We start from the raw sequence: 20,203 nt of genomic DNA on the forward strand, positions 1-20,203 counted from the left end.
CTAAGTGTAGGGAGAGCTTCCAGTGAAGTCACCTTCTGTCTGTCTTTGGCGCAGTAATTTCAACAGCCATCATGACAAAGGCATCACTTATGCGGAACATTTTGGGGCCTCCTGTCTCTAAACTGTTACCTCAATACAAGTGCATCGCTGGTTGCCTGCCCTGCTGTGAAGGAATGCACTTCATCTTGGGATGATACACATGCACAGACACGCTTCCTGACAAAACGCTCAGGGATTTGCACACAGAGAAATGGGAAAACCCTGTGGAAAATGACACATGTTCGGATGTTTAAAAATGGTGGGAAATGTCTGCTTACGTTTCATTGCTTCCTTTAAGGTTTAGACAGGAGGTGAGAAATTGGGAGGGCTGACTCTCCCTCTCTCACTCCTTCATCCCTGTTGGGAAATACTCCTCTAATTCGCTCCTTAACCCAGTGAGGGGAGCACATCAGGATCCTGCAGGATAGCCCCCTGCTCCGGCCCCTGCTAACTGGGCCTCGCCACTCTTTGCATTCAGCCGGGGCTGGGGGAGAGCAGATGCACAATCTGTTTTGATTGGGGTTTTGCCCCAAAGGTTCTCTAACCCCTGAGCTATCTGCCCTCACAAGGCTGCCCGGGGTCTTCTTAAAGAAATGAAGGACAAGGAGTGCTCAGTAAGGATCCCACATGGCAGTAAGTGCTAGAAGATGGGCAGGGTGGCCTGGCTGCTCCAAGCCACAGGAGACAGGATGAAACTACATCAGAACACCTGGTAACTCGCCCTTGGGTCACAGGACAGCAGCTGACCGGCAATGCCATTTCCAGGTGTGGCTTCTACCCACCCATACATACTCCCAGTCAGTCTGTCTCCACCACCTCCTCATCCACCCGGAGAGTGATTCACAGAAGCTGTGGGGCTGCGGTGCTCGAGGGCTGGGGAAACAGTATCTAGATTCCTGCCCCTTAGAGATGGTAGTCCCTCCCCAACATGTACCCTGTCACTCCTGCTTCCCACCTCCAAAAAGGAACGAGAAAGAGGGAAGCTTACCTCGGTGATAAACAAGTCAAGACTTCTCACTAGCTGCTCTGATTCTGTCAATCAACTTCTAAATATTAGAACTGACAGGCAGTAAAGGAGAGAAAGGATTTTCAAAATTCAAATTATAATGCTCACAGCAGTCTACACATAATGGTCACAAACAGGAAACAACCCAAAGTCCATCAACAGGTAAAGAGAGAAACAAAATGTGGTAGACACAAGCAGTGGAGTACTACTCAGCAACGAAAAGGAGCAATTATTGATTTACACAGTCATGTGGACGAATCTCAAAGAAGGGGCTGGGGGGATGCAGCAGACAGAAGACCACAAACTGCGTGATACCGTCCACGTGATGTTCCGTACTGTGCAAAATGAAGCTGCGGTGACGGAAATTCAAACCGCGGTTGCCTACAGGGTGGGCCGATTAGAGACCGGCCTGAGGGAATCTACCAGGATGAGAGAAATGTTCTATATCTTAATTTAGGCGGTGGTTATGACATAATATAAAACCCACTAAACTATACACTTAAAAGCTGTCCCTTTTCTGTATGTTAATTATACCTCCATTTTAAAAATCTGGGAAATGGCTTTAAATGGGTTCCCAAAGACCAGGCAGTATATCCAGTTGCTCAGGGCTTCCCAGTCTCCTCCCCCTCCGGCAGCACTCCAGTGGAGGGCAGCTAGGGGACAGGGATGCAAGGGGCGGGGACAGCTCACCGACAGAATGACCAAATAACTGGATGAACCTCAAGGAGTGAAGGCTTTTGTTTGCTCTTTCCCCTCAGCCTAAGGAGTCGATCTCTAGGCCGAGAGTTCAGACAGAGGGAACAACTCACACAGTTGCTATGTCAAGGCCTGCGATTCTGAACCAATGTGGTTATAGGCTGCATATCAGTTCAAAACAAGAGCATTATTGTAACTGTATCAAAAGCAAGGAAAACAGTCCCCTAGCCTTGGTCTAGACTCCTCCATAGAAACCTCGAGCACAGAACCCGGTGCTATAATCCTGCTGGAAAGGAGCTACCGGGAGTGCTGGGCCAGATCTGGTGAAGTCCTAACCCCTGTTGCCTCAGAATGTGACCTCATTTGGAAACAGGGTCTTTACAAAGGTACTCAAGTTAAAATGACATTATTAGGGCCCTAATCCAATATGACTGGTGTCCATCTAAAAGGGGAATTTGGACACGGGGACACACAAGCAGGGAGGATGACGTGAAGGCACAGGGAGAAGGCCGCGCAAAGATGGAGGACTGGAGTGACGCATCTACAAGCCAACGAATGCCACAGATTGCGGCAAGCACCAGAAGCCAGGGGCAAGGCCTGGGGCAGCTTCTCCCTCAGAGCCTCCAGAAGGAATGGACCCTGCCCACACCGTGACTTCAGTCGTCTTGATGCTTCGTGCTTTCCCACCTCCTTTCATCAGAAATGCCAGTGAGTTTGGTCCATCTGACTTCGCCTCCACCACGTGGCCCAAGTCTTCAAGACCAACAGCAGCACCTGCTACGATGCCCTTTCCGTTCTCCCCTCACCGGGAGCACCAGTCCCCTATCTCCTCCACCACAGCCAATTCTGTCTTCTGAAAATGTGGAGGCTGGTGCTACGAGAAGAGCACGGATTCTGGAGCTGGGGTGACGCATTTTAGAATGCTAATCTCACCAGTTATTAACGGTCTGTGCCCAGCCAAGCTTCTTAGCATCTCAGCCTCAGTGTCCTCACCTGTCAGATGCTGACGGCGGGACTGCCTTGCTGGGTTACTGAGGGTGAAATGAGTGGCCTGCTTAAAGCAGCCAGCATACAGCTGAGATATGAAGGGCATCCAGGACGTCCTGCCATGACCTTGCTCAAAAGCCCTTAATACTTTCTATCCCCTGCCAGAGAAAGTTTGGACTCCTCTGCATAGAGTGGTAGGCTGTGCTGGTGATTGATAGACCCCTCACCCTGATTCCACTCCTTTCAGAACCTGGTTTTGTGCAGGGACCCTCCCTCCACATGACTCATGAGAAGGTGCCCCACCCCAGTGCACACCTGGCATCCCCTGGGGACTGGTGTTGGTCCAGAAGCAGGTAAGTGACTTGAGGTGGTGAAGATAAGAGAGACTGACTCACGCTCCTTTATGGAAGGAGAAGGCTGTCATTCCCTCTCCCTCAAGCCAGGAGGGGACAGGGGCAGCAAACAGGCTGCTGTCCTCAGAAGGCCATGTGAAGGCACAGGGAGAAAGTGGCCATCTAAAAGCCAAGGAGGCAGGACTCAGAAGAAACTGCCCTGCTGACACCTTGATCTTGGACTTGCAGCCTCCACAACTGTGAGGAATAAATGTCGGTTGTCTACGCCACCAGTCTGTGGTCTTTGTTGTGGCAACCCGAGCTGACTGAGAGCGTTAGAATGAACCAGTGCTGAGGAAAGCCTAGAAGAGAGACAGAGAACTGTGGACTGGAGCCTGTCCTACCACTGGACTTCCAGAAATATCATACATATTGCTGTTTTTTTAAACTCAGTTAGATTTGAGGTTTTCTGCTATTTGCAGCAGACAGCATCCTAACGGATCCCCTAAGCTTTCAGAATATTCTGCATTCTCCCCTCCTAATGGAAAGAAATGCTTCCTGCCCCTCCGTCCCATCACAGGACTTACATGCTAGTTATTCCCAAGCCATGCTCCGCCCTTCCCCATCTCCATCCTTTTATTCTTTGTGTTTGTGTGAGGAAGATTCACCCTGAGCCAACATGTCACCAATCTTCCTCTACCTTGCAGATGGGATGCTTCCACAGCGTGGCTGACGAGTGGAGTAGGTCCCCACCTGGGATCAGAACTCGTGAACCCAGGACTGCCAAAGCAGTGCACACAGAACTTCAACCACTTGGCCATGGGGCCAGCCCCGCACCCCCCATCTCCATTCTTTTGCCCAATGCTTCCCGCTGCCCAGATTGCTCCCTTTCTGCCCATCTCTGTCTACCAGGACCACCCATTCTTCAAGGCACAACTCACAGACTCCTTTTCCCTTGCAGCTCCCAACACAGTGCTTTGCATATAGTAGCTGCTTAATGAACATTTGACTGTTGCATATTGCTCTGGACTTTTCTTGTGTGGTATTTTCTCTGCACATATTTTTAACTACATGAGATTAGGCCACTATATTTGCTATATAGACTCAAACAGATCACTGAAGAAAGATTGCTGTGTATCATCTCCTCCCCATACTAAAGGAGAAAATGTCTTTTGAAGATTTCAAAACCTATTTGCAGTATGATAAACTAGGAGTCTTTAAATTCCGTGGTAACCTTCTGCCTGTGCAAGGTCATTTCAGTTTCCAAAAAATTGCTATTAGAATTAGAATTCATAACCAAGGTTGTAGTTTTGCTTTCTTTACCACCCCTCCTTTTAGTCACTGATCTAAGACTCCATCAAAAAAGAACTCAAGTTATAAATGGAGAAAAACAAGACGGCCGATGAGAAATAAATTAAGTAGAGAAACCACTGCTTAGACTTAACCCACAGTTCAATTCAAACAAGTTCTCAGCAGACACACAAAACCAAAAAGAAAAAACCTTAACAACCTTGATGATATCCATTTTTGAAAAGTTGCTTCTTACAAGACTTCCCAGAAAAAGATTAAAAATAAATCTTCTATTAAAATGAAATAATAACAAATCCTACTCTGGAACACAGAAGACTGGATGACTCGCCACACAACGTAGCTCCAGAAACTACCACACCGTGGACAGGCCCCTACAAAGACGTGTCACCTTCCTGCATTTCGCCACGTCTCACGGATGAGCGCTAGTCCAAGCTTCTGGCTTTCCTACTCGAACGTTGCTTCCGAGAGCCGGGTCAGACTCTCCACCAGCTCAGAGCCCTCGGCATCGCCTCCTCAGCTGCAGCCTGACAGCTCCTCGTGAGCCACACCAAGAATGTCAAGGACGAACCCTCAAAAAGGAATCCAGGCCTGGGGACAGACAGACAGTGCTGCGAGCCCCTACCGAAGGACAGACCCCACTGGGGAAGACGTTGAGGTGGCATCCGGGGTCTGACCACCTTGGGGCGGGAGGTCAGGTTGGGTGATGGAGGGCGTACATCCCGCAGTCCCAATAACCCTTGGGGCGCTTACTGTTGGGGGCACGGGTCGCAGAGATGTCACACTAGGACCACTCTGGGTTCATCGCCAGTGCCCGAGGGGGAGGTCAAGCCTGATCTGTCTCTCAGCCTACATGAACAGTGATCATGTTTGGTTCCGGCCTGTAGCTCTTGGTGTCCGCGTCCCATGGGGGAGTTCTCTTTTCCTGCTGCTGAAAACACTATCAAAACACCTTAATGGGAATTAATTATGGAAAAGGCTAGTGTGAATTAGAGACATTTTGAAAATAAATACCTTTTACTTCCAAATAAATGTTTCCTTTTCAGTAATTAACCACTATTCTAAGCAGAGGTTCAAAGCACATATTTTAATGAGTGACTTGGTCATTAGCAACATTCATTTGAACATAAATATGCTCAGGCGGTGTTTCATAATGTGCTTCCCTAGGTAGGCTAACAGCACCGCTGACTCCTGGTTTACACCATTAATGTGCTTAGCAAACCCTTGACAAATAAAAATGGCAAGTAATAGGATATATTGGAGTATATGAGGAAGCCATTTGGTGTAAACCTAATTCGACCTGACCTTGTCTTTCCAAAAGGGCCTGACGGAGGCCGTTGAGCATGCATTGTATATCTGCTTTAGACATTCCCTATGGCAAGAGCAAAGGCCCTTGAGATAAAGGTGCAACTTCCCTCCCCCTCCCAACGTTGGCATTTCTTTAAGGATTAAGCATCTTTCCTTAGGCTAGAAACTGATTGCTGCACTCACCTGTGACCGCCCAGCTCAAGACAATAGACTTGCCTCCTGCTATGCCCTCCGAGAGCAGACCCACTACCTGCTGTGTCCATCAAGTGCTGTGCTGACAAGGCAATTTTGTGACTATTGTGGGAGGGACATTTCAATCATATGTGAAACGTCCTGTATGGGGGTATATAACCACTCTGTATACCTCACTTCCTTGGTGCCCTTTCTTCCTGTGGGAATAAAGGCCCTGGGCCATGGTCCTCAGATTTCAGCTCAGAATAAACTCACCCAAATTTTCATTTATATATTGGTTATGGATTATTTTCATCGACACCGTTTCTTCCCAGAGGGCAAAGGGGCCCCGGCTGAGTTGAGGCAATTCCTGGTGGGGTGGAACGCCCTCTGTAGCTCCTGACCTGCACACCAACGCTCCCCTGTGGGTGACGCAGGAGCTGAGGTCTCACCCGGGCTGCCTCGGCCACTGTGGGGTGTGGTCAGGAAATACAATCAACTTTTACATTAGCCTAGATCAGGATTTCCCAAACTTAGCAGGCTCAGGCTGGATCATTCTTTGCTGCGGGGCTCTCCTGCCAGAGAAAGTTTGGACTCCTCTGCGTAGAGCGGTGGGCTGTGCTGGTGGAGGATAATCAGCAGGACCTCTGGTCTCTATCCACTGGATGCCAGTAGCATCCTCCTCCTCAGTCGTTACAACCAAAAATGTTTCCAGTCACTGCCAAACGTCCTCCTGGGGGAAAACCGTACCACACAGAAATCATCTAGAAAACTTTAAACAACTGATGCCTGGGTGCCAGAGAGGGTTCCAGAAGTCCCTCAGGTGACTCTAAGTGCTCCAGACGTCACTCCCCCACCCCCAATCCCAGGTGCAGACAGACGAGTTCAACATTAGAAGAAGAGACTCTGTGACCTAAAGTTCTGAAAAGCAGGGGCTTAAAGGGGACATGATCTACTCCACAGCCCAGTATAGATTCAAGTTTGATTAGCTGCTATTTCAGATAAATTACATCACTCTTCCTAGTCTTCAATAGCTCATTAAAATTTGACTTTGGGCCTGAGTGGACTTAGATTCTGTCTTCTCTTTATTCTCGTCATCCTAGAATTAAATCACCTGACCTGGCCTGTCGAGAGCAACAGCCCCTTCACCACCTCTTTACCATCACCATCTAAGAAATGTTAACTGAGCATCTGCTAGGTGCAGGTACTGAGGATATAGATCTGGGTCAGGAAAGCAGGGGGGATGGGAGGACAGGAGAGGAGGAATAAGGAGTCAGGAAAGGCTTGAAGAAGGTGAAAGGATGACGGGGAGGGGAGGTGGTTTCTGGGCTGAAAGAACACCATGTGCCAAGGCTGAGCGTTGTTTGAGAAATGATGGGGACAGGAGCACAGGGTCCCTGTGCAGGAAGATGGGGACAGCTGCAGGAGAGGCAGGCAGGGTGAAAGCCCGCCAGCCAGGCCCAATGTCATCCAAAAGGCTATGGAGAGCCATGAAGGATTTGAAGCGGGGGAGTTAAAAGAGCTGCTCAGCTACAATTTAGGACCAAAACACCAGGATTTGAGGCAAGAAGGGTGGATAAGATCAGAGGCTAGATGAGAGGCCCAGTCCAGCAGGTAACCAGTGCACACCTCTAGGGCTTCAAGGAACCATCTGGAGTACAGATAAAGATCTGGAGCTGCCCTATTCAGGCTGTGAGCTGGAACTCAGGTGTTGTGAGCTGACCTGTGTCCCGCACCAAAAAAACCTCATACAATGAAGGCCTGACCCGTAGTCCCTGAGAATGTGGCTGTATTTGGAGGTGAGGCCTTTACAGAGGTAATTAACTTTCAATGAGGTCATGAGGGTGGGCTCTAATCCAGTATGACTGGTGTCCTTGCAGGAAGAGATTAGGACACAGACACCCACAGAGGGATAACCACGTGAGGACACAGGGAGAAGACGGCCATCTGCAAGCCCAGGAGAGAGGCCTCAGGAGAAACCACCCTGCTGACACCTCGATCTTAGGCTTCCAGCCTCCAGACTGTGAGAAATAAATTTGCACTCTTTAAGCCCCCAGCCTGCAGTACTTTGTTAGGGCAGCTGAGCTAAAACACCTGGAAATGACCTTAAGCAAGGAGATGGAGAAGAGCAGCCGCCAGGCAGAAAGAAAATCAAGAGAAAGCAGCGTCCCCTGTCACAAGGAGAGGGTGTCGCAGACTGAAGGGTCACTGCCAAGGCCACACAGAGGCCAAGTGAAATCACTGAAGCAGCCCCAAGGGATCAGGCAAGCCTGACACGTCTGCGGCCCAGAGACCACGCGCCGGCGGTGGGGACACCGGGCAGAGCGGGCACTGCCCAGGAGCACAGAGAGGGGGCAGGGAAGGGTCACGCGGCAGCTGGAGCGGAGGCTCGCCCAGGTGTTCCCACGCAGGCCCAGGCTGGCCGTGGGCCACGGGCAGCAGAGGCTGGACAGGCTGTGGCCCTGCGGGCCTGGGGACAGACAGAGGGGGACAGGACAAACCTTGCTGACGGAGCCTGGGCCGGAGCACTTCTCTCCGACAACTCATTGTCTACTGGGGAAAAACCAAATGTCCCCAACGTGACTTTACGGCCCAGGCATGAGCCCCTTCCTCGGCCTTTTCCATCCCTCAGAATCCCAGCCCCTCGGCCCGGCTCACCCTCCCTGCAGGACGGTGAGACCCTGCTGCCGGCCGGCTGCCCACCCCACGCTGCGCCTGGAGTCCTCCATTTCACACCTGCCTCGGCTATACCATTAGCTCCTTCTCCAGGGCAGAGACCATCTTCTGGCCACGTGTCACCTCCCCAGGCAAAGCAAAAGGCCTGCTGCAGAGCAGGTGTTCTGAGAGAAGGCCCAAGGCCAGCACTACCTGGGCGGCTGCAGAGATCGCCAGCGACAGGGGAGGGGAGGAGGGTTGAATGTAACCTTCAAAAAGTAGACTACCACCAGGTGGCCCGGCGGCTAGAGGGTAAGTTCGTGTGCTCTGCTTTGGCAGCCGGGTTCCAGTCCTGGGCACAGACCTAGCACGACCTGTTGAGCCATGCTGTGGCAGCATCCCACATGAAATAGAGGAAGACTATGACAGATGTTAGCTCAGGGACAATCTTCCTCACTTTAAAAAAAAAAAAACCCCACCACCCATGTAGAACACCACCAATGTCCATAGCAGCATTATTCACAATAGCCAAAGGTGGAAGCAACCCAAGTGTCCACTGATGGATGAATGGATAAACAAAGTGTGGTTTATACATATAATGGAATATTGTTCTGCCTGAAAAAGTAAGGAAATTCTGACACCTGCTACGACATGGATGAATCTTGAGGACACTGTCCTCAGTGAAGTAAGCCAGTCACAAAGGACAAATACTGCATGGTTCCACTTACATGAGGTCCCTAGAGGAGTCAATTCATAGAAACAGAAAGTAGAAGGTTACAACCAGAGGCACTCACAACTAGAATATACAACTATGTACCCCAGGAGGCTTTGGGGAGAAGAAGGAGGAAAAAAAAAAGAAGACTGGCAACAGGTGTTAGCTCAGGGTCAATCTTAAAAATAAATAAATAAAAAGAAAGAAGGTTGGTTGCCAGGGGCTGGGGGAGGCAGATGGGGAGTTAGTGTTTCATGGGGACAGAGTTTCAGTTGGGGAAGATGAGAAAGTTCTGGAGATGGATGGTGGTGATGCACAGCAACGTGAATGTACTTAGCGCCACTGAACTGCACACTTAAAAATGGTTAAAATGGTAAACTGTATGTTACAATTAAAAAAATTATTTTTTAAAGTAGGACAGAAACTTTGTGTTTACTACAAATGCTGATGTATATCCATTGGAGAACAGTGGAGTTCTTCAGTGCATAACAATCAAGGGTGCCCAATTTGTAAGGCATCTTTTAAACACACAGAAAAAGCAGCTTTTAATCTAATCTAGGAGGAAACACTCTGTAGTACAAATTAGGATGCTGAGAGCATAACCCATTCATAATTTAACACGACCCCTGGGATGCTCGTGCTGGTTTCTGCCTACATCATTTCCTCCTCCGCTTATTCTTTAAATGATACTAAGAAATAAGGTGTGACTGTTAGCTAGTGGAATGAAAGACCAACCTGACCCTCCTCCCAACTCAAAAAAACTAGCTGATAAACTTAAATAGCGTTCCTATGACTTAGCATTCTTTACTACACCCCCATGACTCAGCTCTTTGGTTCACTCTCAGATAAGCAAACCGACTCACTCTGAGCGGCTTTCTCCAGTGTAGGAAAGCTCCCGTCTCCTCCCTGCCAGTGCACACCTTGAGCTAATTACACGTCCAGGACAAAATTCACTAGGGCCTTGTGAAGCTGCTCCCTGGCAAAAAAAACCCGCAGAAAGTATGGTTCACTTTTACCATGAGAAATCTAGAAAAGGCTACAAAACACAACAAAGGAGTAGAGAAGCAGAAAAGATACTGAAAAATCAGGAAGACTTGAAAAGGCTTGGGGAACACTCGCTCAGCTGTGCAGTGGTGACGGGTGGCTTTGTGAAAGGACAAGCTGAAGGTCACCAGAAGCAGGCCCCTCTCCAAAGGGCCCTACCTTTGACTTAATGCTCTGCTGTCACCATCCTGATCTTAATAATTTTTGAACAAGGTGCTTTGCATTTTCATTTTGCACTGACCTGGGCAAATTATGTAGCTGATCCTGACTAGAAGCAAGGTTTGGAAAAACACAGAGACCCACCCTGGGTGGAGCAGGGGTGGGGGTAACAATTTGCAAAACTGTTTCAGTGACTGCCACAGGGCTTATTCCAAGCTCCCTTGGTGATCTGGAGCTAATAACTGAGGCCATCTATAACTATTTCTAGAAAAGCCTCAGGAGGTGTATTGCTGCCAATTCTATACTAAGCTTGAGCAGCCAGGTAAGTTACACCTGAGTCTTTGGGAAGAAAAAAAACTTTGTTTAAAGCATTTAATGGTTAAATTATCAATACTCAATTCTTCTTGGTTAATTGCTCAAAAGATCAATCTCTAATCCCTTGCACCCCAATGAAGGACAGCTACTACAACCCCCGTCACATGGTTTGGAGTCCCCGGCCTGGGTAACTGCACCCCCTGCTCTGAAACCTGTCTTCTCCCACCCCAGCCCCAGTGGCACACCAGGTCTGCACCTAGGAATCTGGAGTGGGACAGAGGGAACCTTGCCCAGGGACCAGGTGAGCAAAAGCAAGGCTGGAAGGAGAGCAAAGCCGACTTCTAGAAAAGGGGATGAGAGCAGACGAGGCTTCCGGCAGAACGACGCTGGTGGCAAGGCCCCTGAAAGGCACCCCTCCACACTATTCTGCCTCAGACCCCACTCCAGCCTCCCTGAGCCACGCCTGCATCTTCCCGACAAACTTTTCCTATTTTGTTAATGTAATTTGAAATTTGTTTCATTACTTGCAACCAAAAGAGTCAGAAGAGAGGTCTGACAGAGTGTAATATTATGCAAGTGGGATGGCCCAGAGAACACACTGGCCGTGCTCTGTGACAGGGGTATTTATTTTAGGGGGAAGAAACCCACTTAAATCAATCACTAACCACTGCCCCCCTTTCCTAGAAACATAGGGCTTCTCCATCTCCAGGCCACTTGTTTGGAGGGAGGTCTGCCCACGTGTAAGGACCAGCATTGAGTAAGCGTTGAGTAAATGAAAGAACAAAATGACTTAACCCCAAGTCACAGAAGGTCCAGCTCTGCGGACTTTTGAGCTCAGTGGCCTCCAATAAAACCTCAGCAAGGAGAACATCGAGGTGGGAAGGGGCAGCTCCACAAGGGGGCCCTGGGCCCCCTCTCCCGTTTTCACCTGCCCCTGAGGTTAGCTCTGATCCCGGCTGGTACAGCTCAATGTGACTTCAACGCCTCTTTAAAACTCCACTTCTCTCTGATCCATTTTCCCCTGCCACAGCTACCCCAGACTTTTAAAGACCTTTAGATTGTTCTCCATCAAATAAATGGCAGGAGCTCAGACTTCTGGGCCAGGGCCTCATGGGGACAGGGAAGCACTTGCCAGTGCCCTCTCTCCCAGCCTCGGGCCTCGACCAGCCGGGAAGGCCCTTTCCTTCTGAGATCCTCTTCTGTTTTCAGATTAGAACTCTGAAGATAAACAAACCCCTGGAAGTCCTTTTTGGTCAGACTCCTTAGGCCACGCTGGATTTGGGTGTCTGGCCTGAAGGGCACACCTGGCTTCCCATGTTGTCAGTTTCTGGGTGAAGGTGACAGACACCTCGGAGCTCCCAAGGAGTAAATCGCCCTTCCCGGTGTGGCCTGTCGGCCCCTCCCCATGTCAGCATTTCTCCATGACTCACTCAGCAGGCCTCACCCCACAGGTGGGAGGAAGAACTGGATCTGAGGTTTCCCAGGTGCCTCCTGCTTGCCCGCGCGCCCGGGGGGAGGGTGGGGGCTCTCTCCAGGTGCTCCCATTCTAGCCTCCTGACAGCCCTAGCCCTGGAGGTGAGGTGAGTATGACCCACTTTCCCGGTGGTGCAGTTTCTGCCACTCCCAAAGATAAACTGGTCATAAGCAGCATAGTCAGGACTTGAACCCACGTCTGCCAAACTAAAAACCTCTGGCTCTTCTTAGGACATCAAATTCAGGTGAGCTCAAACACTCATGGCAAAGACCTTGTGGGTAAAAGATGAATAAGACACATCTCCAGTGGGGGCATGGACAGACACCGTTCTGATCGCCGCACAGTGAGTGCTACGACAAAGGGACAGTGGGTGCTGGAGCACCTGGGGCGGATTCCTGGGATGAGGGCTGAGCTGATTGAAGGATGAGCAGGACCAACCAGCTGAAGGAAGCAGGAAAGGGCGTTCCAGGCAAGAAGGCTGAGAAGGCAGAAGGAGCAGAGATTAGTGCAATCAGCCCAGAGAGGGGTCCGCACAGGCCCACACACACACACAGTCACAGTGATGAGGATTTTAGGTTGGTTAATTTTAAAACTGCAGATGAGAAGCAGGCTCTGAGGAGTGGAATTTGCTTGCCCTTTGTTGGGAGGCATTTGCATTTGTGGGGGGAACCTCCATCTGTGGAGATACCTCCCTCTCTGTGCCAGGGGGAAGGGGGATGGCCTTGACTCTGGAAACTCTTAATGGGGAAGGCAAGAACTTAAGTTGGTTACTGTCTGGCAACCTCATGTAACTGATTTAGGGTGGTGGCTTCTGGCCTTTACTTAATCCGATTTGATTCTTATCTAAAAGTTGTGGGACCACCCAATGGCCAGACCCCAACTGCACTGATACCATTTTAACTTTTTACATCTTCTTTCCTTTGTCCTGTAAAGAGATGGCTCACATACCTATGCCTTAAATTTAGCCTTACTCTCCACCCATGTTGGCAGCAGAAGCGGCAGCAGTAGCAAGGGGCAGCAGCAGCTCCCCATGCCAGCAGCATCTCTGACTGCCCGTGGGTCCTGTCTCCATGCTATTCCACACTATTCTCTAAATAGAAGAGCACTACTGCCAGATCTTGAGAGTCCAAGAAATCTCCTCGGCTCACCAACCCCGCATAACCCACCCATCTCAATGTGCAGTAACCTATGCACACAGTCACGACCACCCGCAGGCAGCGCCAGGAGGCCCAGCTGTGTCTGATAGGCCAGTCAATGGAAGGAGCCAAAGAAAAAAGGCAGAAGCCCCCCCAGCGCTTCCCTGCCCCTCTCCCCTGGGGGGGGGCAGTCCAGGGCAGAGGCCAGAGTGCCCCCCAGGGTGAGGAGAAGAGACTGTAACCCTAACAGCTGGTGGCTTTGACAAGTCATTGACCCCCCAGCCTCAGCCTTCTCAGCTGTAAGCTGAGACGTTGGACTAGAAGATAACGTTATACGTCACCACGTGCTCAGGACAATCTTTACCTACATGAGGCACTCAGCAAAGGTGCAGCCGGTTGAATGCAACTAAATTCTAGCCAGATGGTTTCCCATATCAGGGTCTTTCAGCCTTGTGGAAATCTAATTAGCACCCTCCCCTTCTGAGCAGAACACTCCAACAGGCCAGTGCTTTTTCCCATCTGGGCCCCGGGAAGAGGCCTCAGGCCCACTTGCCCAAAGTGTGGTCTGGACCTGCAGCACCAGCATGGTTTCCCGCAGCTCCCCCTCAGGACCCCTCCTCAGGCCGTTTCCCCAGGACCTTTGGTCAGGCTGCCTCTCCTCATCACATGCTCTCCTCCGTCCCCTCTGCCTATGCACCCCAAGTCTCCATGGCAGGCACAGGACTCCATCCTCGGCCCTCTTCTCTCCCCACACACTCTCCCTGGCTGCCTTCCATTCCCAATTCCCCCTCCGGCTGGCTGAGTTCATCTCATGGCTTATATTCTTAACATTGGCTTAGAAGCCACTCCCTCCGCATGTCCCCAGCTACACTGCCTCCCATCAAAATTCCAGGCTCCTACTTGCCACAGGGCCCTTGCAGATGCTGTTCCCTCTCTCTGGAAAACATACACAGTTCTCTTTATCTTACTTAAACCTCAGATCCCAACTCAGATGACAGCTTCACTCAGAGACCAGTCAGTCTAGGCCAGTTTCCTTGTTCTAGTCTCTCATGTCCCTTTCTTTTCATGCACTTAGCTCAGTTTGTAATTAAAAGGTTATTATTTAATTAGTTAAGGTATGCCTTCCTCATTAGTCTATAAGCTCTATGGAGGCTGAGCTGTCTATTTTCCCCTATTGTTGTATCCACAACACATAGCAATGCTTGGCCCAGAAGAGGCACTCAAATCTGTGAAGGGAGGGAGGGAGGGAAAGGTGAAAAACAGAGGAAAAGAGTGGCCCAGGGTCACACTCAGTGGTGTGATAATTGCTTAACAACTGGCTCTCTGAAGAAAAAATAAAACCCTGATGCGTAGTGTTTCCAACTCCCGTGGTGTAAATTCTCCCACCACAGCTGGGTTCCAAGCCAGAAACAGGACACTGCTGAAGGCGCCGCTGAATGAGATGTACACGCTGGCTCAGAGGCGCGGAGCCCCAGCTGGCTCCAGCACACTGCTGGGCTGTGGCGACACCAGGACTGACATTCAGAAAGGCCAACATGTTTTTATACAACATCAACTTTTGACTCAATCTTACCACGGACTAAAGACCAAAATGAATTAAGAACTTGCAAAAAATGATAAAGACAAAACAAACAGAGGTTTTGCAGCTACAGCTAGTTCAGAACAAGAGGATGAAGGAGAGGTGTGAACACTTCCTGGGGAAGAGGCTATCTCCCAAAAGGAGATGGGAGAGTAGCTAAAGAACTGTTGAGCTTCTGGCCTTTCCATCAACAGGGGCCTCTGCCAAATTCAATGTTTAGGACACTGTTACGAGCAAGTCAAAGCCTGTATGAAATGCTGGTTATACCCGCTGACCTAATATTTATTCCCCTTTCTAGCAATTTATCCTAATAGCTCAATAAAAACAAAACAGTATGGCAGTTCCTCAAAAAATTAAAAATAGAACTACCATATGATCCAGCAATGCCACTTCTGGATATTTATCTGAAGAAAGTGATAACACTGATTTGAGAAGATATCTGCATCCCATGTTCACTGCAGCATCATTCACAACAGCCAAGTCAGGAAACAACCTAAGCGTCCGTCAACAGATGAATGGATAAAGAAGACGTGGTGTATATATATATATATATATATATATATATATATATATATATGCAATGCATATAAACTATGCAAAATATATATATAAAATGGAATATTATTCAGCTCTAAAAAAGAATGAAATCTTGCCATTTGCAACAACATGGATGGACCTAGAGGGTATTATGCTAAGTGAAATAATCCAGACAAAGACAAATATCATATGATCTCACTTATATGTGGAATCTAAAAAAACAAGCTCATCATAGAAACAGAGAACTGATTGGTCATTGCCAAAGGTGGGGGGGGGGTGTGAAATGGGTGAAGGGGGTCAAAAGGTACAAACTTAGTTATAAAATAAATGTCAGAGGGATGTAATGTACAGCATGGTGCCTACATATTAATAATACTGTATTGTATATTTGAAAGTTGATAAGAGAGCAGATCTTAAAAGTTCTCAGCGGAAGAAAAAATTTGTAACGATGTGTGGTGACAGATATTAACTAGACTTATGGTGGTGATTATTTTGCAATATATACAAAGAATTATGCTGTACACCTGAAACTATAATGTTATATGTTAGTTATACCTCAATAAAAAAGAAAAATTTTTCTAAAAACACCATAAACAAAATCAAAAGACCAACAACAAATTGGGGAAAAAGCATTTACAAGTCATTTAAAAGGGTTAATTACTTCATGCACAAAGTACCTCTATAATAATGCTCCCCCAACATACACACACACCAAGGCAAAGGATGTGAAGAAGTAGCTCAAAGAAAAGGAAATACAAATGGCTCAAAACTTTCAAAGAGATGCTTAACCTCCCTCTCAACAAGAGAAATACAAATTACAACAGTAAGTGAATATCATTTCTCACATATGAAACTAGGAGACATTTAAAAGTCTGACAACTCCCTGCGTCAGGGAGAACAAGACCTCACACATTATTGATGAAAGCGTAAATTGGTAAGATCTTATAGAGAGCACTTTGACAACATCTATCAAAATAAAAATGCGGTCTACTTTGAGACCCTCCCCTTCTAAGAATTTCATATGTGCTAGAATTTCAATACATATTATGTAATAGTAAAGACTGGAAACCACCTAAATGCCCCCTTGGCAAGTGACTAGTTAAATAAATAATGCCTGGTCATACAGTAGAATACCAGGCAGACATAAGAGAGAATGTGGGGCTTTCTATGCACTGATGTATCCATCCCCAATATAGGTGGAAAAAAAAGCACAGAACAGTGTATATATTATGTTATTGTTTGTGAGAGAAAAATATATAAATGAAAATATGCTTAGAATATTTCTAGAAGGATACGTAAGAAACTGGTAACCAAAGTTGCTTCTGAAGAGGGAAACTGGAGGCAGAAATGGAAAGAAATCTTCCTTTTACTGGCTGCTTTCTGTACCATGTGCATGCATTATCTATTACAGTCAATTTCTAAAAATAGATATGCATAAACATGTTCACGGTTATGTTGTATATACTAGACAAAATAAACAAAACCACCACTAAGAGGATCTAACTTGTTGGGTCATTTTAAAAATTACTATTGCAATGATATTGTAGTTATTTTCAACCCTAATTAAATTGTACTGAGACACCTTAAATAACTTCTAGTCTTGAACCCCAGAAAATACAGATTACTTCCCAGGATATTTAAACAACTCTCAGCTGTACTTACAGGTTGAAAGCCAGCAATCTTTGAGCATTCATGGAGGATAGAAGAAATATCAATAGATTGGAAATAGACAAACATCCCAAACTTCACATTCAGAAAAAGAATGGACCTTAGAAAGTTTAGCTGACATTGATTTTTGGCAAAATTCTAGGGATTATTCAAAGAAGTGGTGAGCCTTAGAAAGCAGCAAGGATTCACTCAGAACAATGCAGGATAAACTATGCAAATTATTAAGAGAAATGTTTTTAAATTAGTGGAGTTGCATTTTTTTAAACCTCGTTGAGTAAAATCTCAGAAGCACCTGAGAATCTGGGCTGCACAGGGAATGCTGGTGTGGGCCAGGGAGGCCAAGTGAGCAGGCTCCCGACCTGCCTGGCCTCAGTTTCCCCAGGCCTGCCCTCTAAGCGACTCTGCAAGACTGTTAGATTCTTCTTTTCAGGAAAGCAGTGACAATGTCTTTCAACCTGGCTGGGAGATAAAATGCTATGAAGTATGAGCTATGAACGTCATCAGGAAGTCATCAGGAAGTCGAACACCAGGCTCCTGACCAGAACACCTGGCCCACTCAAGAATGTGCTAACAGATTTAAAATCCAAGATAACGCTCACTGTTAAGACTGGCCCTGCATTACTTAACATTCTTAATCAAAGGAATAATACACGTGAAAATGTTTTGAAAACTTTATAGGGCTGCACCAAAGAAATGTGGTATTATTATTGTTATTATTATTATTATTTTGAAGACTTTGCAAATTCTGGAGCAGATAACAAATACCAAAGACCAAGGCAAAAAATAGAAATAAAAAAGATCTTAACAGGAAAGATCTAATATCCCCAAACTATTAAGACGAAACTTAAATTGTGTGCCATGTCACACGAGTGCAGGCTGAGAAAGCCCTGACTTAACACAATCCCATAAAGCTTTGCTGACCGTGGTCTCGTTAAGAGGCATGTCATGTCTAAGAAAAGCCTTCACGTGTCAACTGTAGGCTTCGTTAGTGGAAGCACACTGTCCATCCATCCTCCCTTCAATTAGAACACAGGGCCTACCGGTTGTGCTCTGGGTGCCATGCTTAAGAGACACATACACCAAGTGTGTGTAGCAATCCGTACAGCAAGTGTTACCATGTGTAGAGTCACTGAAGTAGCTGGGGACTTCGTAGCCAGGAAAGAAACTACCTGGGTATCCTCAACTCTCTGAACATGTGTTTTATGAAGGAAAAAGCCTCATTCAGAGGAACGAGCTCACAAATGGGCATGAGATGACCCGAGTTATAGTCACCAAAAAACATGCCTCTCTGCAAGGAAGAACAACTAGGAGTGGGCTGCCTCCCTAACAGGCACTCCCTTCCCACCCGGGAGGCATAGCCACGTCAGAGCTACTCTTCAGGAGGGGAGAGAGGCTTGTCAGCCCCCAGAGCCCCTTTCACCATAACACCCTGCGATTCTAACTGGCTGGGCAGTTTCACAAGTGTAGGTGCTATTATAGCCTATATTACAGGCTATGTATGTTCATAGTGTAACACATGTTAATAGTGTAACATGTTAATAATGTAATATGTTAATAATGTAATGTAACATAATATAATATGTGCCTGGCGGTTCTTCTGTATGTCCCTTCCCATCTAACACCTAGGGATACAATAGGGTATATATTGTAGGGGCACATACATGCTGAAGGAGGTCTGTTGACAAAGACAGTGCTTACTCGTATATGGGAAGATCATGGTGGGGACTGGGGGGAGAGGGGACAAAAGGCAGCCTCTCAGACCCTGAACTTCCACCCACTGAGGGAAGGCGAAACCTTCTACTTGTGCTTCTACTTAGGAACAAAGCCAACAGGCATCTGACCCCTAGGATGCCGCACCCCTCACAGTATACATTCCATATTTGTACATCTGATACAGTATCCAAAGTACACAGCCAGCAGAGGAGAAAGTCTGCCTTAGTGCGTGCCAAAATGCTTAAAAAGCTCTTTGAAGCATTTGTTATGGAATAGAACACTGCGGAAGGACAGCCCTTTATTTAGATCCTATTTGTGCGTGAAAATCGATATGTCCTTTCTAGTCTTTATCTTACAGGAGAATGTGTCCCTGACTCTTGTCCCGAGGTCTTCGCCTCCCAGTCTTGCCCTGTCAGCTGTATCAAGCGCCCCAAAAACTTACTTTACACTTTAGCGCCGTCTTTGACCCTCTCGAGTGCTAATTTAGAAAAACTGTCCAGCTCTCCAATATGCCTCTATAGCCTGTTTTCGAGAACTATTTTAGTTGTCTTCTCCCACCATCCACCGCAGGGTGTGAAGAGCTGTTTCTGGTCCCCACCACTAAGATAGTGATACTCTGCCCACCTCCTAACTTTCAAGTTGGCTTCCCCTCTGACCCCAGGACAGCACACATCTGCTTTGATCTATATTATTCCTCCTCTGCTTTAAAAAGGGGCTTAAAGTAGGTGCAAATGTTGCCAAAGCCTCACTTTCACAGACATACAACAAAGAGTAGGAAAACAGTGTAGTCATTGTTCTTAATTTTCCCATGCTGGTAAACAAAAACAAACATTGCCCTCCACCGATGGGGTACAGTGCCACAGAGACCCCTCTGGAAAGGACAGCTGACTGGGGAGGATGGAGGTGGACCACGCTTAGAAGGATCTTCCCCAGTAACAGCTAATCCACAGGGTTCCCACAGGACAGGTCATCTCCTGCCAGGTTGTACAAGATTAAAACGATGTTTATGATGATGTAAGAGTTTCATCTTACACACCCATAAGCTACAACTGTCTACTAACATGTTTGGGGGAAAAAATTCATGCATGCTGCTTATGATAAACTGTCAAATTTCAGTCTCACATTTTAACAATGCATTTAAAACTCTGCCCAGAACTGCCCAGGGGGGAAAAATGGTCTACATTTACTTTGAAATGCAAATTAGTTATAATGCAAATTAGTTATTTAAAATGCAAATTGCTTGACAAACTGGCATCCAATCTCTCTTACATGTTAAGAAATGTATAACAAAACAGAAAATTATAGCTGTTTTTCTAACTGATTTTCTAACATTTCCCATTCTCCATTTTTACGCTGGCCACACT

The 20,203-nt window shown here is 47.3% G+C and overlaps 1 protein-coding gene across 5 annotated transcripts in view; it reads right to left on the reverse strand.

Annotated features, from left to right (window-relative positions):
- Positions 1–20,203, reverse strand: part of SLC22A23 (solute carrier family 22 member 23) — a 157,898-nt gene that overhangs the window by 135,512 nt on the left and 2,183 nt on the right. The gene's annotated exons all lie outside the window — the stretch shown is intronic.

Source organism: Equus przewalskii, chromosome 19 (genome assembly GCF_037783145.1).
Source record: "Equus przewalskii isolate Varuska chromosome 19, EquPr2, whole genome shotgun sequence".
Taxonomy (NCBI): domain Eukaryota; kingdom Metazoa; phylum Chordata; class Mammalia; order Perissodactyla; family Equidae; genus Equus; species Equus przewalskii.